This window comes from Ambystoma mexicanum, chromosome 6q, assembly GCF_040938575.1.
Source record: "Ambystoma mexicanum isolate Mex_15411 chromosome 6q, UKY_AmexF1_1, whole genome shotgun sequence".
Lineage (NCBI taxonomy): Eukaryota > Metazoa > Chordata > Amphibia > Caudata > Ambystomatidae > Ambystoma > Ambystoma mexicanum.
Window position 1 is genome coordinate 828,435,450 of NC_090937.1, and position 16,174 is coordinate 828,451,623.

Sequence of the window (16,174 nt, forward strand, 5' to 3'; positions counted from 1 at the left end):
GGGGGTTCCACTAATTTACGGGTAACCACTTCTAGGAATGCAATCCATTGCTCTACTCATCATAATGGGATTCTTAATGAAAATGTTGGTAAGATAATGAAATATAGTTGTCTTGAGTGGAAATTGGATTCCTTTAATGTGGAGAATTTTGACACATTTCTGGGAACATTAATTGCGTCTGTATTGGAAAATCCTAAATCTAAGTCTGCTAAACAGGGTAAATGCCATCTACGTACCTATGATAACGAATTAGCAGAAGCAAAAAGGCGTGATGGAAGAGAAAAGATTGAAATTCAGCAGCAAAAATGTAAAAGGGTGAAAAAAGGGTACATTAAAGGAGCTATTTTGCAGTGTGATGCAGAGGCCATGCTTCGCACACTCATTGCTAAGGATTCAAGGGCATTTTGGATCATGGTAAATGGGCAAGAAACATCATTGGTAACCAATCAATTGAACCCTGTCCCTGAATCAGTTTGTATAAAGTTTTTTGAAGACCTCTTTGGGGCCAGTGATTTTGACCAGGCAATTCCAGCTATGCGTAGGGGTGAATCCATGTCTTTTGGGAAATTTCAGATTTAAGTTGATGATATTCTGAAGCTTATTAAAACATGTAAAGTCTCAAGAGCTCTTTGGCCAAATGGACTTACCGATAATATACTAAAAGCATATTATGATATGATATGATATATGTAACTTACAATGCGCCTGTACACAAGTGTTTCTAGGTGATTAATTGGGCTAATGTTTTGATTCTGTTGTTCAGGGGTATTGTTAACCAGGGAATTCTCCCTCAATCCTGGCAGTCAGCACACATTGCTCCGATCTATAAGCGGGGCCTAATATCTGAACCCAAATATTATCAGCCAATCTCTCTGATTGTTGCAGATTGCAAAGTGTTCTGTCCTGTAGAGAAGGTCCTAGACCCCTCCCCCATCAAACTACAGAATACAGATAACATGCCAGACTGATCAATGGTTTCAGTATTGCAGAAATCAGAATTATAGTGTTTTTTTAAGACAAAAAGTACATAAGGGGTGACATATATTTTTAGGGTCAGAATGACTCAGGAAGTAAAGGGTGTCTCAGGTATTTTACGCACATCATGAATATGTAAAAATGTAGTCCAGAAACTGGACAGAAAATGAGTTATGTACAACAGTAGAATGTTTAACCGTTTGGTGGTATGGCAGAGTATCTAGGCTAAACAGGTTGGGATACATTCTAAAATGGATGCTAGAAACACAATGGTGTCAAAAACCCTTATTCATGCAGGATAATGAGTATTTCTTCGGCAGTAGTTCACTGTAGATAGGCATGGCTGAGATTGGTATATTTAGAATTTCTTGGCAGGAGAAGTAGACAATGATTGATAGCAAGTCAGATAAGCGCATGAGACATGTACCAAATAGAGCAAGCAGCTGCTTACTTGGCAACAAATAAGGCTTGGCTCTTGGGGGCTTTCACAGCATTTAACTGCCAAGTAGATTTGGCAGGTCTTGAAGATCAGATAAGGGCTGCTTCTTTGCAGGCTTCTAAGGATTTATAATGAGGTCCAGCTGAATCTCACACACCTTATCAGATTATGTGTCAGTCAAACTGGAGCTTGCCAAGTGTGACTAATGAGGGCTTGTGAGTGACAAGTAAGCCAACCAATGAAAGACAGGGAGTTCTTATATTCTAGTTAAGAGAACCAATTAGAAATGTATCCTGAATTTGCATGAATTATTGAATTAGCCTGAAAAGGCTAATATAAGCAAGCTGATTGTAGGAGTTCAGCATGCCTTCCAGCCTGTCTTCTGAACCTGCATTAAAGATGACCTAGAAACTGCATCCGGGCATCCGTCTCCCTACTTATCCTGTCTCCAGTGCCTGAGTCCAGAGATGTCAAAGATGGGGGTGCAGAGGGTCCCCCTTTACAATCCTATTATTCTGCCACAGTGAGATTAATGGCATTTTACAGCAGTGAGGTTAAACAAAAGGCAAAAGATGCTACTCAATGAATTTGGGTGGATTTGTATTTTGGGCATTTTAAGAATTTGCTTGAGCTGATCAATCCAGGAGCACATACGTGACTTACCAGCAGCCTTGGACAGAGTAGACCACAAAAGGCTGTGGTGGAAGCTAAATGTGTAGTGCTTGTGCAAGGATTACTGAACCTTATTATGGGTCTTTATGGAAACTTGAGTGTAATAGTCTGCTTGAACAAAGAGGTGCAATGTCTCGAAGGGTAGAAACTAAATCTGATTTGAGGCATGGGTGCGTATTGGCCCCCTTCCTCTTTAAACTCTATGGGGGTCATTACGACCCAGGCGCTAATTGCGCCAACTTTACCACCATGGTGTAAACTACGTTTACACCATGGTGGATGGCGGATTTACCGCCCCATTCCAAGGTGAGTGGGGCGGTAAATCCCCATTTCCCATTTTTTTGCCCCATAGGGCATAATGGGAGTGGGGAAGGCGCTAATTACGCCACCGTAAATTACGGTGGCGTAATTATAATCATGGCAGGTTAGCGCCATGGATTTTAACGGCTGCTAAGAGCAGCCGTTAAAATCAGAATAGGCGTTAAGGGTTAACGACGGCGTTAACCCTTAACGCCTGGGTCGTAATGAGGCCCTATGTTTCAGAAATTAATGACTATCTGGCCCCCTCGACTTTCGTTACTGCCAAATTGGGAAATGTTATAGTGGATTGGATCACTTATGCAGATGATTGTATGCTCTTTGATAACTCAAGGATAGAGCTACAGCACATGCTAACTGCATTCTCTGTGTATGCTAATATGCTAAAGAGAAAAATCTTGTGATAAATCCAGCTAAAAGAAACATCATTGCGTTCTCAGGGGGCAGAAAACACAAACCCATTAGTTGGTTCTTTGAAAATACGATGCTCAGACCTAGTTTGAGTATGGTATACCTGGGCTTTAACATCACAGCTCAACCCACTTAAGTATGCATTTGAGAAATTACTTATCTAAAGGCATGGGACCTAACAAATCAATCTTTCAAGATGGACCGCAAATATTGATGGTTTTCAATTAAGGCTGCAATAAATTACTATGAGGGGAAAGTGGCCCCCAAATTAATATATGGTTTGGAACTTTTTGTTTAATCATCTGGTAAATTGTTGGACTTAATTGAAGCCTGCATATGGCGATGTGTCTTGAATATTCTGAATGCTTTCCCACTCACAGCGATAAGATTTGGGTTGGGCTTGGTTTCACTGAGTGGGTGGGTCTGCTGGAGATTACTTTGTTTGTATCACAATTTACTATCCCCTAAACATGATTCCTTGTATGAGGATATGCACTTGTATAGGGATCTGGGTACTTCTTCTAAGGGGACTGCTCATTTTGCTGTTAATGTCCAAAGGCTATGTGAATGTTTTTTAGATGGGTTAAATCTGGAAATAGCTACCGTGCTCCAAGACCCCGATCGAGTCAAAAACATTCTTTTTGATGAAGATTGTCTGTGACAACTGAAAGTTTTCATAAATATCCATCTATGAGCCATTTATCACATGAACATAAAAGAAGACAGACAATTGCGATCTATTTACCTTTATTCCGCAATCGTTATTATAGAGCAATTCTGATAAGACTACACTGGAATTTGTTGCTTACCAAGGAGGTCCTTCTTACAAGAGGTATGATTCTGCCATCCAATGCAATATGCAGATTCTGTAACAATAATGAATTGGTTGAATCTGTTAAACATCGGATACTGCATTGTAAAATGCTGAACTTATTTCGAATGAAATTCTTGGGAAGAATGATTACCTCTTTTGCATGGAATAGCACTGATCATTTGTATAGTGAAAATGTTACTGATCGGAGTGCAGTGGCTGCTTTTTTTTAAAAACATTACAGTTGTCTGTTTTATCTTAAGCCTGTGATAGGAGCATTTTCATATACTTTTTAGAGTGTGTTTATTTCATTTTTCTGGGATGCTGTGTATGATTATGATTAATTGAATTGGTGCATTTTAACCTGTGCAGTTTTATGTGAATTAGATCTATTTGTAATATTTCATGGATGTTCTACTGTGATTCTTTTGTAAAGGTTTTTTTTGTAAACCATATGCCATAGAAAAATAAAACATAAAAAGGGCATTTTCGTATCCCAGGACCACATCTCTTATCATATGATCAATGTATATATCATACAGAATGGGCAAATTAATTCAGGGCCCACATGATAATGGTCAATATTTTTCTCAATGCACATTCCAAAGGGTCGTTTTCATGGTTTTATCATTAAGGTGCATAGCATGAGCTCCACTTTGAAATTCAGTAATCTATAATCATATTTACCACAGGAAAGAGCTGAAAGCAGAGGGAAGCAAGTCTAGGCATATTGGACACTTTTATGAAAAATATGTATTTGGCCAGCAAATGCTTATTTAAAGTGATACGGTTTTTGGTTTTTGAAGACTGATGCTTCCCTGAGAGAATATGTGCATACTATCAGTAGCAGCTTGGAGATTATTTATGGGACAAGGTCCTTAGCCTCTTCACAGCATAACAAAGAAAATCAGCCAGGCACCAGCCGACTTCAGGGGGTGGAGAGGCAGAAACATGGAAGTAGAAGCCAATGTCCTAAATGACACATCTAGCGTGAAATGAGTAGTTTACTGACATTTTGCAAAAACTGATGTAAAAGTAGTAAGTAGTAATGTGAATGTTATATACAGACCTCCAGGCCATATCGATACCTTTGAGGAAGATATGTCCAACATCTTGTCTAACAACCTAAAAAACTCCTCTCAAGTCCTATTATTAGGGGACATGAATTTAGGACTCAACGACCATAAAGCCTCACATGCAGCCAGTGTGACTAATACCTTAACCGAACTAGGCTTTAACCAGAGAGTGCTTTACCCAACTCATAACAAAGGAAGAACATTGGACTGGGTAGCAGACTACAATTGCAATGCCTTAATCTAATCCATATCCCCCAGATCTGGACAGACCACCACCTTGTAACCTTCTCCTTAGCAACTGAAAAACTCATTTCCATGCCTATATCGCTAGCTCCACCCATTCCAACAAGGAATCAAAAGAACATTACCTATGACAACCTACTCCCTCTCATTCTCCTCAAACTCAATGTGCTACCTGATAATCTAGGACCTGACACATTGGTTAAAGAATATAATCAAGTTATGTCCACTTCCCTAGATTTAATAGCGCCACTTAAAATGAGACAAAGCAAGCCTAAAGCCCACCTTAATTCATGGTACACACCACACCTGAAAACCTAACGCTTAAAAAAAGACAATGCGAGTCATCCTGGAGACCACAATCATCCGAGGAAAATAAGACTAACCTTAGCTCCATAACTGCTCTCTATAAAAGTGAAATACTTCTATCAAAACATGAAACTTATAACTCCAGAATATCACAGGCCAAATCAAGCACAAAGGAACTCTTTGTTATCTGGAAAGAGCTAGAAGCCCCCATCCCAGTACTGGACAACTGCATAAAAGATAAACCATGTTGCTCGAACATACAGCAAGCACTAGCCAATAATGTTACGACCTTGCAAACAAAAATTGCCAAGAAAATGTTTCTCTAACTAGCACCATTCCCCCCATAACTGCCCCATATCAACTAATAACTTTGATGATCCCTCCGCTTTAAGTTCTCTAAAGTCTCCATAATAGAAACTGAAAAAATCATATTATCGCTTAAACCCTCTAGCTGTCAGGGTGATCAATGACCTGCACAACTCATAAAGGATGCTGCCAGAGACCTGGCCCCTTTAATCACAAAACTCATTAATGCCTCATTCTCATCAGGTAATATCCCATCCAATCTTAATGAATCGTGGGTTCTCCCATTACTGAAAAAACAGACCTTAGACCCATCGATACCTACCAATTAACAACTGATTACCACAGTGGCATTTCTTCTGAAAATCATAGACAAAATTGCCTACTCACACATACAAAAACATTTGGAATCCAACCTTTTACTAGGATCACTTCAGTCTGGTTTTCGGCCTCAGCATAGGACTGAAACAGCTTTAGTAGATCTGAAGGCCCAGACTGACGAACTTAGGGATAAAGGGAATTCAGCCCTGCTTCTTCTCCTGGACCTATTGGCTGCATTCGACCTTGTGGACCATGGGGTATAATGTAGCCATCTGGACTCTGCCACTCACTTTTCAGCAGAAGCCATAGCTTGGATACAATCTATTCTAAGTAACCAGACTATGAGAGTCTTCTCTCCCATTGCAGCTGCAGACCCCATCCCCATCACTTGTGGAGTGGCTCAGGGATCCTGCATCTCACCCACCCTATATAATATCTTCGCTAAGCCCCTTTTCGATTATCTGGATCATCTTGGTATCACCTACACTAACAATGCAGATGATACTCAGATCTGCCTACCACTTACTGGGGATTATGACAAGGATTGGGCTTTGGTGAGTAGGATATATCTCATCATCCAGGCATGGATGGCCACTCATGGTCTATGCCTGAATGATGATAAGACTGAGATCATCATCCTAGGCATTACCTCAACTCTCAATAAATTGAGCCCCAAATACTCTGCCTTCTATATTGACAATAATATCATCACCGTCGCTACGGAGGTGAAAACCTTGGGTTTCTACCTGGACTCTACCCTATCCCTCAATAAGCAGGTCAACGCCATGGCCTCGGCCACGGCATATACGTGTAAATTGATTAGAGCAGGGAAACCCTTCCTTTCGAATAATAGCTGTATTTCCCTGGCCCGGGCGCTCATTCTGTCAAAGTTAGACTACTGTAATACGCTGTACGTAGATGATAATAAACAAACCATTAAGAAAATCCAATTCCTGCAAAATAACGCCCTCAGAGCAGCACTTGGAATTGCCAGGAGAGAACATATTTCCAAGATCAGAAGATCCAACAACTGGCTCTCAACACATGACAAAATCAAACTTGAAGTCGCTTCACTTACATATAAATGCCTGAACAATGCGGCACCTTGTTAAATGACAGAAAGGCTGACCAAGAAATCCTCAACAAGGACTACCAGATTATCCAATACTAACTACCTTGCTGTCCCCAGATTCAAGCTATCTAGCATTGAGGGTAGCAGCTTCCCGGTCAAGGCAGCCCAATTGTGGAACTCCTTACCCCTCACACTCCCCACTAAGGGCAGATCACTCTTACCAAAACTTCCCCCAGAACATAATAAAATGGTTCAAAGACACTGACAACTAGACATTCACCTGATTCCCACAACTAACTGACTCTGCTCCCATGTAAGTATTTTAGTTATTAGATATACCATTAACTGTTTTTGTATATGCCCTTGTGTCAGACCTTGCCATGCGTTTTTTCCTACATGAGTTCTCTGCTTGTACATTGTCTTTGTTCTGTATATTTCAGACATATTGTTTAACCTTGATGTGCAACTAAGCTGTGAATTATCTTATGCTATGCGCCCTGATACCTATGGGTCTGGCCACAATACAAATAATAAAACAAACAAACAGACAAACAAATAAAATATGGTTCGAAAAATATGAACCCTCTGATCCTGTGTCTCCAAATAGGTCTATCATCATCAATATCCTTTTCATTAGCAAATGCGGCCTCCTGGGTATCCACAGTCTACCTGCCTCCTCATCCAGCACTCTGTTATCGGACTGTGGATGGTGAGTTTTTTCAACATGGGGGACTGTACGGCAAGTACCCTGGTGATGAGGCCAATGTGGGAACTGTGTGATGGGTCAGTGTTTAGGAGTTAGAGACATTCCTGAACGATAATGGTTGCATGGAAGCAGGTGGAATCTCAGGATGAGACTCCATTTTATCCTTTTGGGGCAGCAAGGCTGTACCTCATATGAGAGACTCCTTTAAAGCAAATAGGGTCATTAAGAGTGTATTTATATATTTAAGTATTTATATACAGAAGGAACAATGCTCTTTTGATCACAAAATAATGTAGAATATAAGAAATCAGATTGACGGGAAGCAGTGAGCTTCTTACAATGGAGTGAGTTTAAGGGACATTCTGATCAGGCTGTGAAGGCGAGTAAATGGAACAGTCACCGGGGACCATACATAAGTGAACATACATAAATTAACGACAACCAACATTGGACATTTTTAAGTGCAGGTAGGTGGCATTAGCCAGTTGGGCTTGGGACGTGACCATGATGGCTGAATTGCAAGAATGGAGGCAGTGGAAGTGAGAGAAGGAAGTAGGTTAGAGGTGGGTGAACAATGTTAGCTTTGGGGTAGGGTAATATGATAATTCAGAGGTGAGGAGGTGGCTTTTACTTTGGTTTTGAGAAAATCTGTGTGGACTGTTTCTCAGACGCCCAGGGGAAGAAAAGTCCATGCAAGTGGATCAAGAAGAGAGAAAGAGCAGAAACAAGAGGAAGCACAGGGTGGGCAAGGAGCAACTAGGGTAGTCGATGAGGCAGAGCAGAGATTACGAGAAGATTTATAGAATTGTGCAGACGAGGAAAGTGTTTAGGGGGTTGCATCGGAACTCACCAGTAAAAAATTACAAAAGTGGTCAATAAATAGTGTACGCCAGGCAAGATGTAATGCAGTTTAATTCATTGCCCTAGACAGAGCTGGCACAGCAATATTCAAACAGAACGTGTAAAAAATAAGAACTGCATGTAAAGGCGCTGTCAAAGAAATGCCCCTAAATCAAAAGCTTTTATAATCATCTAAACTAATTAACATCCATCACTTTGTAACATTGAATGTCTCCCTATGAGAAGCTAATTGGTGAAATCATATCATACCCCTATAGAAGGGCATACGTTATCTTCTATGATTGGGTCCCGCAAACCTTACCATTCCCACACCATAGTGCCAATTCACTGAAACATTTGAGATGTCCAGGAGATCTTGATTCATTTGTCGTGGTCATCTCATCTACGCTCTCTTGAGAAAGTCTTTTACCAAGACACTGTCAGAGCCTTGAACCAAGAAAAAGTTACAATTTTAATATTCCACATTAGGAACTCTACGGCCTTCTTCGCAGGCAGAAATGTACACGGGGCAATCTGTTTTATGACCTTGAAAGTAGAAAGATTGTTTGTTTCCTACCATGTGATCCTGGGATCATGGGATCATGGGATTTGCAATGTGCTACCAGCTGCTGTGGCTTCTAATCAAATTAATGAAACAAGCACACGTTTCTGGAAAGCATGCTTTGAGGCCTATTTGCACACCTCAGCCTAATGTTAAATAGTATAAACTTACCTTATTATCTATGTTTCTTTAAAATGAATTACTATTATTGTAGGGCATTCTCCAGACTAGTTCAAAATACTGTATCAAGGAAGTCTCCTCTCCGTTCAGCGTGGTACTCCCGCAACTGATAAGTTTGTGCCTTTTTACCGTGCTGAACTTGCTTTTTTAACACAGTAGATACAGTGGTGCCTTACCATGGATAGATTTGTGAACCAGGAGAAGAAATTTAAATCTGCTCATGTTTTGCATCATCAGCCATACACCCTGGTGACGATACAAGGAAGTAGGTGTGGACTGAGGGAGTTCAAAGAGAGTCCTGGTAGCAAAGTTAATGATCTTGTCGAGAGGACAGAAAACATAGTTGGGGAGACCAAAGAGGATGTTGGCACAGTAGTCCAGTTTAGAGAAGACAAGAGCTGTTAAGAGATGCTTGGCGTTCTTGAAAGGAAGGAAGTTCCTGGTTTGCCTAGTATTAAGAAGGGTGAGGTGAGCTGCTGTTCCAGTTTTGAAGATAAAAGTAGAGAAGGTGTGAGAAGAGTCAAACATGACTCAGAGGTTTCTAGCTGAAGAAGGAAACTGTCAGGTGGGAAGTTAATAGGAAGAAGAAGAGATGAGAGAGAGCTTTTGACAGGGAAGAAGAGTACCTCTGGGTTGGTAGAGTTTAACATCAGAGAGTGCAAAGCCATCCAATATTTAATGGCAGAGAGACAGTTGGAAATGTCAATAGAGACCAGAGGAGAGTTCAGGAAAAGAGAAGATGATTTGGGTGTCGTCTGTAAAGAGTTGGTACGAGAAATCAAAGGAGTTGATCAGTGCCCCAAGAATAGAAGTGTAGAATGTAAAGAAGAGCAGACCCAAGACACAGCCTTGTGGAACACCAACTGTTAGAGGAGTGAGTTGAGAGGTGTTATTGCTCCATGAGACAGGGAATTGGTGAGGTGCAAGGTAGGATTCACTCTAGGAAAGGGCTTGATTGTGAATCCCAAGTAGACAGAGAGTATTAATGAGACCAAAGTGATTGACAGTGTCAAAGGCAGCAGATAAATCAAGGAAAATGAGGATAGAGGATAGGTTTGAGTGCTTAGCAGAGAAGATAAAGTTGGACACATACCATTCATGAGAGCATTTTCCGTGGAGGGGCAGGAGCAGAAACTTGCTTGTAGGGGGTCACGAAGGTTGTGGATGTCTAAGAAATTGATAAGATGGTTGAACACAACCCTTTTGAGAGTGAAAGTGTAGCGCCAACAGCTGCTGTTGTTTTGAATGATTAATAAAATGGGGTAGAAATGTGAATAATAGTTTATGGTTTTCTATGGATTTGTGGAGTTGTTGAACAGTGTGACCCATTGTGAAATTCCTCACGAAATCGACCATACTCTTAAATTGCGCTCTATTAAATCACCCGATTCATGGATTGTTTTGATCTCCATCATTACCCCATCAAATGCTGTTTCAATCAGAATCACAATTATTTTTTTAAATAATAAACAAATACAGAATGCAATCATGTTTACAAATAAATGCAATTATCATAATATGAAGATTTCTTTTGTACAGAAAACATGGACAAGTGTTTACATTTTATTTATATTTCCCACTTGTTTAAACTTAAGCACAGAGCCTTGCAACTGTTGTCACAGTCAGCAGTACCCATGCCATTTGTTATTTTCGCTAATGAACAGCCACAGAAAATTGAACACCAGACTGGACCTGGCCAAGAGAAAAAAAAAAACGTTTTTAGAACTAATTCAGATCACAAAGATGATGGGTTAACAGGCCCTCTTCGTTCATGGCCGCTTTTGTGTGCTTTTAGATGTGCAGAAGAGATTGCCCCGTATTAGGAGCTTGTTATCTCCAGTTCATTTATTCACATTCAAATTTGCTGGCTTTTCTCTTTGTAACAGTTGGTTTACTCTCTGGGCTTACAAAGTGGCAGGAACAGAACTGGTACCATGACTGTATAGAGACTGTTACTTGTTCTGCTTCGGTGAGAAAACGCGGGCCTCTCACTCTAACTAAAGCTCTGCTTTAGGGCCTTGATCACAGTGACCCCTGATACTGAAGTGTTCCGTGGACATTGCAGTGGCAGCTGGTGGCTTAGGGTGGGGTGTGCCACCCCCCGCCCCACTCTTTGGTACAAGCAGGCTGCAGAGTGCACTGCAGTAAGCTGGAGAATGACACAGGTGCTCAGCATGCATGCAGTCACTCAGTTGTCTGCTCATCCACAGTACACGCTAAATAAATAAATAATTATCCTGGCCTGGGCATACTTTCTTGGAGTGTTGGTGGCATGGGATGGGACACATCCCGTGGCACAAACGTTATCTATGCAGATAGCTTAAAGTTTTTGATTAGAAGGATCATGGGGCGCCAGAGGTGTGGCCCCACCAGTATTATCTCAAGCGCAAACGCCGTAGTAGGGATCAAGGGTAAGTAACTTTAGCTGTCAGTCACATAATAAAACTTCTCATGTTTGATTTTAACTTTAAGCATTTAAACAGTTCTCAACCTTTGATAGATGAAATGTACAGTTTATACACCTGCCAGTACTGTGCTTCAATGCAAAGAAAAGAGTACTGTGACTTTGGGGTCAATGGATTCTAGTTCATATTTCCGCTCCGCCCCTTCCACTCGGAACAGGAAACTACTTAACCAGGGCATCACGTGCATCGCAAGTGCAGTTTGTGCAGTTTGGCTGACGGAGTGGTAAGTGGTTTACTTTTCATCATGCTGCAACCCGAAAACCATTTCAGCTACATAGCACAATCAGAGAAAGTAAGACTTGGGCATCTGATATCAGTCGTAGTTTTAAATGGTGAGTACACAGCATATTACAAGCTAATGCCACTGCAATCAGTTTAGGTGGAAGAGAGTTGGGTTTTGGCACACAAAAGTAGAATCACATCGTATTTAAAGTTTCCTCCATCGCTAATATTACCTTCACCTGTAACTGTTTGATTCTAAGCGGCTGAACTCATAGAAAGTGTGACACAGGCACCGACTGAACATGTCGAAAATGGGGCACAGACACCTGCCGAGGTCGATATTTCCACGAAGAGTGGTTTATAGTAACTCATTGCTAAACATGTGTCTTAGTTTACAGTGAGAATCGATTGGAGTATTTACACCACGATTTCCACAAGCAGATAATCCACCTTGGACAAATTTGTTATGGAATATTATTGGTATTGTACCTTTACATGTTTCTAATCTATCAAAATCTCCTGTTCTGGTTCCAATTTCTGAAAGTGTTTATGCTTCTTCTCCGGTGTATGATGCATCATTTAGCTCCACTGATTGTTAGGATATCGCGTGACTCTAGGTCTCACAAAATCTCGGCTGGGCAAAGCAACGAGAGGCGCGAACTGGGAGAAAGAGCAGAGAGGACACGGAGCAAGTCCTGCTCCCGGCGCTCCTCTACTGAGAGGATATAAACTCCCAGATACTTAATGACATTGCTGCATACAGCACAGTTGAGGGCCAGTTGTCCAAGTACTTAAATGTATACATGTGTTTATGTTTCCTGTGTTGCAAATAGTGATGCCTCAATAAAGAGCTGAACCAGCCTCCCAGAAGCTTACTGAATATTATTATACTACATATTTGGTGACGAGGATCAGGACTGCAACCCACACGGCACCATGCAAGGGGTGACCCCACCCCCGCTTTTTCTACAAACGCCAGGTAGCCTACCATTCCATGGCCACAATGGCAACCCCTATTCACTAGGTACCTGGAAGCACTGGGAGGTGCAGGGTACACAGCGGCAAGGTGCAGAGCTATGTTGTTGAACGCGCTGGGTGTGGAAGGTCAGAGGATATTTGCAAGCCTTACGCCTTAAGTGGTGGCAGACGACAACGATGACGTGTATAAGTAGGCGGTTAGAAGAATTATAAAACATTTTGCCAGCAAGGAAAATACCGTTTTGCATAGGATTAGGTTCTACAGTCACAAACAGTAGGCATCCGAACCCATGGACAACTATGTAACAAAGCTTTGTGAATTAGCTGCACTGTGCAACTTTGGAAACAATGCAGAAGGACTCATCTGCGACATGCTAAAGGTACACAACAATAGCAGAAAAGTGCATTATAAATTCATTTTAGAAAAGGAATTACACCTGGAAAAAGCCGTTGAAATTGCCAGGGTGGTTGAGGAGACAGCAGGACATTGGAAAGAATATGCGGGCGGACCAGGCCCAGCTGAAGACCAGGCTGTCGCATTCCGAAGCAAGGAGGAAGGAACTACTGAAGTGCCACAGATGCACCAGCACAAAGTGCTTGGCAAACGACATGGAATCTCCTGCCAAAGACGAAGAGTGCTCAGTGTGCAAGAGAATCAGAAGCTTTTGGCTGGTATGCAGATGGCAAAAAAAAGTTACCAGTGTCAATGCAGAGAGAGAATCGTCATCCAAAGAAGAAGAGAGGCCCATGGTGCTAATGGTGAGCAGCCCATGAGCCATGAGGGAAAGGCCCCACTGCGCCATCAGAGTAAACGGCATGAAGGCAAGAGTCATGGCAGACTCAGGTCCGGATTTAACCATTCTACCCCTTTGCATATACAAAAAGATGATGGGGACCAATAAGGTTGAAGTCCTCAGCACTCACCACACGCCCACAGTGTTTGCAGGGGCATCCATTGAATTACTGGGATACATCAAGGGGAAAGTGGAGTTCAAAGGGAGAGAAACTACCACAAGAATATATTTCATTCAAGAAGATCCAGCAGTCCTGGGTTGGGATTATCAAGCCAAACTCAAAATCAAACTGGATCCCAGCACAGAGTATCAAGTGCTAACAGTCAGTACAAGAGGCGCTCCGGTTGTCAAAGAGGATTTTCTCAAGTTTTCTTCAGAGGGGCCAGGAAAAATCAAAAACTTTGTGCATACGATACTGCTCAAGGCTAATGCAGTCCATATAAAACACAAAGTGAGGCCTGTGCCAGCAGCAGCCAGAGACATACTCAGAAACCAGCTCGACAAAATCGTGAAGGAGTTCACCATTGAAGAAGTCGAAGCCTCAAAGTGGTTGAGTCCTGTGGTTCTCATCAAGAAAAAAAACTTGCAAGATCTAAGGGTGTGCATTGAGCTTCGCAGTTTAAACCTGGAAGTCATCGCAGACAGCTACACGCTTCCAAGCATTAATTAGCTCATCCTCATCATGAAAGAAGCCAGAGTGTTCTCGAAGTTGGAACTGAGGGATGCGTATCATCAAATCCACTTGCACAAAGATTCCAAGCCACCTACTGCTTTCATCAACCCATTTGGCACATACCAGTTCACCAAGATGCCCTTTGGCCTGTCATCTGCAGCTTCTGCGTTTCAGTGAATGATGGACTTGTTACTACGAGATACAGGAAATGTGTCTTACTTCCAGGGCGATATCCTGGTCTACCCCGCAGATGAAAACATGCAGGACGTCACGTTAATGAAAGTCCTCACCAAGTTACAAGAGGCTGGAGTCAAGTTAAGGTATGAAACATGTGTTTTAAGGGAACACGAAGTTGAATACTTGGGGTACAAGATTTCGTCGCAAGGCATCATCCCCAAACAAAACCTAGTGCAAGCTATAATTAAAGCTCCGGAGACAACTAACAAGGAAGAAGTGAGGTTATTCCTAGGCCTTGCAGAATACTATGCAAAATTCATACTCAGGTTTTCAGAAATGATGATGCCGCTGCGAGACCTGCTAAAAAAAAGGCACAGAGTTCACATGGCTGGAAGCCCAGAAAGAGGCAGTGGGGGAAATAAAAGGATGCATAGTGGAAGCACCGTGCCTACAGCCGTTTAATCCGAAATGGAGTATAGTCATCACCACGGATGCCAATGCGTGTGGCTTAGGGACTGTACTCACCCAAAAGAAAGGGGATGCAGAACATGTGGTGGCATTCATCTCCAAAGCCCTGTCTTTGGCTGAGAATAAATACTCCACAGTAGAAAAAGAGATGCTGGCCTGGGCATGGGTGGTTGAATATTTCAGGACTTATGTTTGGGGCACGAAATTTAAACTGGTCACCGACCATAAGCCGCTCATCCACATGCTCAGTCCAAAATCCAGAGGGACAAAATTGTTGACACCCTTGTTGGCGCACATAGCGGCCAAACTGCAAGAATACACCTTTGAAATTATCCACATTGCAGGATTGAGATATGCTCATGTGAACTGCATGTCAAGGCTACCAGATGACAAAGATAAAGACACCATCTTCCTCCAGAATGAATGCAAAGTAGCATCAATTCAAGAAATCAGGGGCCCTGATTTCCTAGAATTGAGTGAGGTTCATTGTAATGAAGAAGACAGTAAAAACCTGACGATGGTAAGACTCAGAGAATGGGTCAGCAATGGTTGGCCAGATGAAAGGTCTGAACCGGAAGGCATGACATCGTACTGTACGGTGGCAGAAGACATTTCTGAGGCAAATAGATTGAATATCGCACCGGCGAAGTCCCGAGAAAGTCCCGCTTTGCCGCTGCTACTTGCTACCGCTGCTACTTGCTGTGAAGAATCAGAATCGCTACGTTTTGTTGTGAAGTACTCCAACATCCACAAGGCTTTGTGCTATCCCTTCTGTGGGCGTGCCTATATAAGAGAACTTGCGCACGCACCGCGCGTGCGCACCGGCGAAGTCCCGAGAAAGTCCCGCTTTGCCGCTGCTACTTGCTACCGCTGCTACTTGCTGTGAAGAATCAGAATCGCTACGTTTTGTTGTGAAGTACTCCAACATCCACAAGGTGAAGCCTTCAGAAACAACAGTGCTCACTCACTTACACGAACTATACGAACTATACGTATTATATATATATACTTATACTGCTTTTCTTATATTTAGGCTTTGTGCTATCCCTCCTGTGGGCGTGCCTATATAAGAGAACTTGCGCGCGCACCGCTCGCGCGCACCGGCGAAGTCCCGAGAAAGTCCCGCTTTGCCGCTTCGCCGCAGCGTCATGAGCTAGCGGTC